General features: G+C 35.4%; 1 long non-coding RNA gene across 1 annotated transcript in view; it reads left to right on the forward strand.

The window, feature by feature from the left end:
* Positions 1-6,672, forward strand: part of LOC137642827 (uncharacterized) — an 8,657-nt gene extending 1,985 nt beyond the window's left edge. The window contains exons 2-3 of the long non-coding RNA XR_011044868.1: positions 4,362-4,797; positions 5,674-6,672. This is a non-coding gene — a long non-coding RNA (uncharacterized lncRNA). The remainder of the gene's footprint in view (positions 1-4,361; positions 4,798-5,673) is intronic.
* The last annotated feature ends 1,507 nt before the right edge of the window (positions 6,673-8,179 follow it).

The raw sequence follows: 8,179 nt of genomic DNA on the forward strand, positions 1-8,179 counted from the left end.
AGAAAGCAAGGGGTAAATATTAATTAGGCGAATTTCATGTCTGAAGTAAAACTTAATGTAGGCTGTGAAGATATCAGAGGCATTAGGAACACTTTAAGTGCAGGCGATGAACTCTGTCAGGAGTGAGTTTCATGTCCGTATTATGAATTTATAAAGGCGCTGAAGATTATCTGGGGCGAATTTCACGTCCGTAGTAAAATTTATCGCAGATGCTGAAGATATCTGAAGCTAATTTCATGTCCTTAGTTAAACTTAGCACAGGTAGTGAAGATCATCAGGGTCAAATTTTGTCTTATTAAAACTTGATGCAGGCGATGAACATTATTGGGAATTCCATATCCATAGTTAAACATACTGCACGCAGGGAAAATTATTCGGGGGTGATTTTTATTTCTGTAGTAGAACTTGATACAGTTGGTGAAGATTAATCTGTTTAATTTCAGGTCTGTAGGGAAACACAGGCAGTGAAGATCAGTGATGATATTAGTGTCCGTAGTAAAAAAATAAAGCAGGTGGTGAAGATTGATCAGGTGAATTTCCTGACTGTAGTAAAGCTTAACACAGACAGTGAAGATTATCTGTGATATTAGTGTCCGTAGTAAAAAAATAGTGGGTGGTGAAGATTGATCAGGTGAATTTCCTGTCTGTAGTAAAGCTTAACACAGGCAGTGAAGATTATCAGTGATATTCGTATCCGAAGTAAAAAATAAAGCTGGTGGTGACGATTGATCAGGTGAATTTCCTGTCTGTAGTAAAGCTTAACACAGGCAGTGAAGATTATCAGTGATGATATTAGTGTCCGTAGTAAAAAAATAAAGCAGGTGGTGACGATTGATCAGGTGAATTTCCTGTCTGTAGTAAAGCTTAACACAGGCAGTGAAGATTATCAGTGATATTAGTGTCCGTAGTAAAAAATAAAGCAGGTGGTGACGATTGATCAGGTGAATTTCCTGTCTGTAGTAAAGCTTAACACAGGCAGTGAAGATTATCAGTGATGATATTAGTGTCCGTAGTAAAAAATAAAGCAGGTGGTGAAGATTGATCAGGTGAATTTCCTGTCTGTAGTAAAGCTTATCACAGGCAGTGAAGATTACAAGGAACAAATTTAATGGCTGTAATAAACTTAATGCAGGTCTTGAAGATCATCAAGGATGAATTTCGTCCGTAGTGAAATTTGAAGCAGGCGGTGGAAGAGTAATCGGAGGCGAATATCCTGTTCATAGTAAAACTTAAAGCAGCCAGTGAAGATTATTAGGCAAATTTCTTGGCTAGCTTCACTTTAAACTTAACATCTCCATGCTCCAATGTTCTGGCAAGCAGTATGTTTCACTTCGCACATTAGGCATGTGGGTGTTTTTGGGAATTGTTTGAATGCATTCTTCCATTTTGCATTACCAGATCAAGTATTGAACGTTTCTACCCTTAACCTATAATTATTACTTTTTTACTTGTTTTGGGTTTAAATCCAACCCTCCACTGAAGTAGAGTGAAATACTTCTCGGGCGGGTCCAAATTAATCATCTAACGAAACACTTTCATTATAACTTAAACAATTCTTTGATTGTAGCATCTTCCAAATCATATGATCTTGTGAAAAGTAATGTCTTTAGTTTCTTCTTAAATTCAATTGCTCCCTTTAGGTCCTTCATTTCAGTTGGCAGTTTATAATAGTGATAGCTGAAATGGGTGCTTAGTTACGCTGCACATGGATCTTGTACCTCTGCTCATATTGTCCAATTAACTTGAAAAAACTACAGCATCTGTTCGAATGAGACTTGCCTACCATTTTCAATTATCAGATTGAATATTGCATATTTCTACCGTAACCTAATATTCCAAACTCAGGATTATGCCCTTTATCCCAATAATGAAAACTCGACAATGTTATGAATGTAATAAAACTACGAGCTTTAAATTCTTTCTGAACAAAGAACTTAAGAAGCTAAGCTTATCAGTTTTGTGATTTCTACAAAGCTGCTGATGTGTTTATAACAATCTAATTGGATAATGAATGCGGACACTCTAGTCTAGTTAAAAAGTGTATAAAGCTCTCAATATGTTTAAATATCTAGTATCTTAATATACCATAGTACAGCTGTTTTGTATTCTAGCTAGTTTACTTCACACGAGTATGGCAAATAAGGACACTTTATTAGTTTATTGTAGAAACTCAGCCTTGATTCTATAGCTGGAATGTTCAAAGCAAGTTCAATTTGGTTATTCTACATTATTGAATATACTAAATATTTTTTTTAGTATTCACAATTAGCCTACTTTTCATTGGTACTGAACTGATGTTAGGGTCAGTAAATACTGAACTAATTGTACTGTAGATATCTTGAAGTCCCATATAGTTGCTATATACTCTAAAATAACTTGTGAGATTACTAGGGACATGTAAATTGAGAGAATCCAGTAGGGTACTAGTTCTGGTTCCTAACATTTGCCAATGGTTATTTCGTTTCTGCAAAAATAGCTAGTGAAATATGTAATTAAGCAATAGCATTCATGAAGCAAGGTACTATATACTATAATAATAAAAGAGTATTAATCCTAAGGTAGGACACCATATACTTTGAGATGATAGGCCTTTTCATACCAGTATACTAGTGTTCCATGTGGCTTCCTTGCCACCCTACAACTATGACGACTAGGAAACCTGGTCTAAAAATAAGAGAAGGCTCATGAAGTTAACCTGAAGAGATAGATTGAAAAATATTGATAATAAGCAGATTGGTCCTGGTACTTTGAAGTATGAAATGCATTTAATATCCGATCTGTCAAAGTAGCTGTAATTGCTGTATAGAAAAGGTTTCCAGTTTTTACAATGTAGTTTAACGTGTCTACCTTTATTACTTTATCCTGGAGAATGTAAACATAGGTAGGTTGACACACGTCAATCCCTTGCTGTGATCCTGACAGATTTTGTCATGGCTGTGATAAACATAAGGCTAATGTCTAGCCTATAAAGCTTTTTCAGAGTCCGTGGGATATACATATTTTAATGAAACGAAAAAAATATATATTTTCATACGCTGTAAGCTTTAATGTGATTTCCTATTTTAGGAAGATCTCCCATCGTTAAAGATTTCTAAAGTCCCAGAAACATCAAGAGGAGTTTAAAGAAGACTTTGAATAGAAGTAGCAATAAAACATGCATAGGGTTATACCAGTAACTAATTCCTATAAATCTAGGTATTAAATGCATTGGCACAATTTTCTATCTCTAAGGCAAAACAATGCCTACAAAACTTCTTTGCAATGAAACTTGACCAAACATTTGACCAGCAAGCATATAACTGACAATATATCCAACAGCCTCATTGTTATTTTCATAAAATGCCAAAGTTTTAATTTTCTCACTTAAAAATGAAAGAGAAACATAAATAATGGCTATCTAGAGGTAAGACTGGTCAGGCTAGATAGAAAAATCAAAGCTTAGCTAGAAAAGGCTAATTCATGAAGCCTTAATTTCACTTTACAGTTCCTCAGGTTATGTTGGAAGTGGTTGGGGTTTACTAAGTTGGCACAGGTGACAAATATGCGACCATTGGCTGAAATGCATCAATTACATAATGGTTTACAGTGTAGAATATCAACAAGTTTTCCTAAAGTTATTTGGCTTCCTATCACAAACCATGCAATTTATATAAACCACTAACATTATTTTAATGCAGTTCATTGGAGAAGTGGGCTTTCCATTATCAAATGACTATTTGCCTATTTAAAAATCAAATTTATATGGCAAAGGAATAGAAGTATTTGCAACTTCTGACAAATGCATATGAAACTAATGTAGGCTAAGTCATGAAATCCGAAGAGAATTCTCATAGCTGAATGTCATTGAGTGTAACACCGGGAAAGTTCAATTAGTATATTCTATGCTAAAATGTAGTTGATAAGCTCTAACCTATCTGTTCAACTGAAAAATATCAGTAATTTACTTAACCTATGATTTTTTTTTCCAAAGGACAGTTGTGTGGTTTTTGCAAGCTTACTTGAATTGACAATTTTATTCACTTGAAATTCTACTAAGAAAATAATTTTTGCTAAGAATTTTACTGGAGGAAGTCATCTTTTATTACTTTAACTATTTGTCAGTAGATTTATTGTACATAATATCTTATTGATATAATTTTTTTAATTATGGATGTTTTATTTGAAAATAGATGTTTCAATGTTTAGATAAATCTTGGATGAGGCATTATAAAAGTACTTGTAGAAGATAATCTGGACCTGTAGTATTTAAGAATTTTTTTTACAATTATGAAGTAGGTTGTATTTCTTTTCTATAATAGCATAGTAACAGATGAGGGTATATTTTGACAGGTAACCACATTAAAATATTTCCCCCCTCCTAGATAATGAGCGAATTGAGTGTCTTGGGCTACCAACTCATTAGTCCCGGAGACAGCGCATATAAGATCCTGAGCTGCTTTGAGATAGTCTGACTGTTTCAACAGAATATGGGAACAAAATGTTCATTGATGCTCACCACAACCAGGGGTCACAACAGGAAACTAAAGATCCAACAACAGCCAGTAATTCAATCATTCTTCTCGGCAAGGGTTTCTGGCTCGTAGAACAATCTCAGTCGGGACATAGTCAATGCTCCATTCATGAGTGCCCTAGTCTCGCCTAAGGTGTTGAAGGATCATGCCGCCTTGTACACCTAAGTTCTAATTAACGCCATACCCGTGTTAACACAGATACATTTCGACCAAAGTAACGTGTCCTTGACTCCAACAGAAAAGGACACCCAAATTAAAAATGGTGCCTAATGGTACTTGGGTGAAGGTAAGTGCTTAAGTTGAAAGTATGGCCATGAAAAATGTCTTAATACTGTACTGAGGATTAGTTCGATCTAACAATTTATTCTTAAAGTAATAATTTTTTTTTAATTAAGAGAATCTAGGATATACCTAGGTACTAGCTAGGCTTCTGTCTAGTATAAATACTAATCTTGTGCTGAAGAATACTAAATTGAAGTATGAAGTCAGTGTCCATACACCACTAAGAGTGTTAGGTGTTCATGGGATTGTTCACCTCAAATGACATTTTAAAGAAAAGGGAAAAGCCGCCTTCTCTACATAAATTCCCAGAGATAACTGAACTATGTGAAAAACTGATAAAGAATGAAATGACTGTGATGGTAAAAATATTTTGAGAGTAACCTATTTTCAGATGATGCTCAAATTTTCTTACGGTGCAGTAACCTCCACCACTTCCTCCGTTTCAAATGCAGAGTGAAGTTAATCTGCCAATTATTTCTAAGTGTGAATTTTTCATTCATTTCTGATTTTAAGGGTTGTGTTAAGTTACCATTAAAAAACCTTAACGTAGGTTAATCTATCGACTTGTTGCATGCATAGTGATTTTCCTTATTTCATATGGGAAAATATATCAGAATACGTGCCTTCTATAGTTGCCATAATTAATTTTGTATACAGGTACTAATGTTCATATATTTTCCCCATTTGCCTTCGGAAATGGCTATATATCAATTTATTATAAGGAATTAAATAATGTACCTATAAAAGTACATTAACCTGATGCTTGAGCAATTGTAATTTTGGTGTAAGATTTCAATAAGAAATCAAAAAAAGATCTAGATATTAATGGATTTACTGAAGAATAACTAAGCACCCTAATCCCTAACTAATTTTATTACAGATTGAGATGAATCCTTCGAATTCACACTGTGGGGTATTATGAATCTAGGAATACTCATCCCCAGACTATCTTGGATTAACAAAAATTGAAGGACAAAATCTTGTGTGGAAGCTAATGATTTTGGTTGTGAATATATGTGGAATAATTGTCACCAGGAAAAGTGGAATAAGATATCAGGAATGTTAACCGTGTAAGTACAAATATTCTAGCTTGAATTTCCTATCAAAAGATTTTCTAAACTTTGAGTGTTAGTAGTTTGTAGAAAGTTAACATAATACAATAATTACGGATTCAGTGTAATTTTTCTCTTAATAAAAATTGAGCTCTAAATAGCAAACTTGTTCCTTCAGGAATGCAAACTATCATCCTTTAATATGAATATTACTAAAATGAAGCTGCAATTGTTTATACTTTTAACAAATTGAAGTTACTTGGTAGGTGGTGGATATGCTCCATGGACCCACCAGATGAAGAGAGTTGCTTTGTCTTCAGCCTTAGTTCTGTACTGACGTAATACTAACATACTTATCCTTAATATTGGTTTATTGCTTTTTGGGTTAGTTTATTTTGGTTTTGTCTGATGGCGACTATAACGGGGAGACGTGGCTCTACCTTGGTAAACCTGGATGTAACTAAGTTTGGTTACATGAACAGATTTGAGGTGGATCCCTAAACATTATTTTTGCCAAAGTAAAAGGTCAGAAGTAATCCCGTGACATATGTAGGGCGTGGCCGCCTCTTCACAAGGTGGAGTTTACGATGATACTCAAGATGGATTCTTCTTAACTTGGTTAACACTTAAGATCTTGCTGAATCACTGTTTCATATTTCGGGTTCATAGCCTGTGGTCTACCTCGGGTTATCCCTGGAATGGGACCAAGTGAGGAAATTGTAAAGGGAAGAGAGGCCAGGCCTTGCCCGTAGTGTTTTGAAAGACGCAAGCATCCATTTCAACTAAAAGTTATCCCCCTCTGCTAATTCTAGTTAAATTGCTGATAACCTTTGGACCTCTTAAGCATTGATAGCACAGAGTCTGTTAAGAACACCTTGGTTTTAGCTGCTTCTAGGACCTATAGTCCATTTCTTTTAGCGAGTCATATTTGCACAGACTCGCAACGGTGCCCTTTTATCTCGGAAAAGTTTCCTGGTCGCTGATTGGTTAGAATTATCTTGTCCAACCTATCAGCAATCAGGAAACTTTTCCGAGCTAAAAGGGCACCGCTCCGAGTCGGTGCAAATATGACTCGCTAAAAGAAATGGACTATAGTACTAACCTTGCTGCTCCAACATCTTCAGTTGTACAAACTGTGGAGGAGAGTAGCAATTTGGCACCCTGCGATGAGTTCTTAAGTTGAGGATCCAGTTTCTTTGTTACCCAAAGCTCTCGATGCCAGAACGATAATCTTAGACGTTGGCGAAGTCTTTAAAAGTGAGAACTGAAGCATACATGCTTGCTTTTCCTACCATATCATTTGTTCGGGTCTTCTTCCTAGCCTGCTGCAAAGCCTTTGGACATGGGAACTCTTGCCCCAAAGAATGTCGCCCAATCAAAGGATGACCAATCGGGCAGTTCTTTTCTGTGCTGTACTAAAAACTAACCCAACCCCGGAATATATTTTAGTAAGAAATACAAGAGTTTAAGATTATGCTACTAAAGCTAAGTCTTTGTATGATGTGATTAGGATGTTGCCCGCTGCTTCTGTTTCCTGGACATGAATTATTCGTTTATAGCTTTAATTAACATTAACCTGAAGGGATCTGCTAGTGCTAGAGGAATAGCGTCAGATAGTTTTGCTTCATAAGCAAAGTGATGAGCTTCCATCATGCATGCTCAAGCAGGAGGTAGGTTACGGTTTGACTAGACACCCAGGCTCTCCAGATGTGCATTCTCCAGGCCATCAGTGTGATTAGTTGAGCACATACCAAGGGTTTGGTAGTCATGCTTCTTGAACATCTTGCATTAGATTGCAGAGCCTGAGGACACCCGGCCATCGTACCGTTTACCTCGTTAAGAGGTTATACTTCCTTCCCACCCTCTGAAATTGCACACATTAAGAGACTGAAGTTCTATTAAGGAAAATATTTTTTTCCAGATTTTGAACTTGTACCATAAGACTGCTAATAACCTCATAAAACTTGAAAAACCGATTAAGAGATTAAAATCTATTTTGCATATTTTGTATATAATTTTGTAGAAGTTTAATTGTTGTTTTCTTCAATAGCCGGAAAAAAGTTAGACATACACCAAACCTAATCTAAAAATGTTGCAACTTACTTGCATTATATGTGACAGCTTTCTCAATAAACCTTCGTTTTTTTTTAAGTTTTATATATGTATTATTAGAGCTTTTCCCTGCCCAAGAGGAGAAAATTTTGACTTTGGTAACTTTGATTTAATATATTTGTTTTTTACAGATTGAGTTTTCCTACATCTGGTGTTATGCAGTCAAAAGAAAATTCCTGTCAATAATATAATGCCAATAACCAGGGTAAAGCTGTTTGTCAG

The sequence above is a fragment of the Palaemon carinicauda genome, chromosome 6 (genome assembly GCF_036898095.1).
Source record: "Palaemon carinicauda isolate YSFRI2023 chromosome 6, ASM3689809v2, whole genome shotgun sequence".
Lineage (NCBI taxonomy): Eukaryota > Metazoa > Arthropoda > Malacostraca > Decapoda > Palaemonidae > Palaemon > Palaemon carinicauda.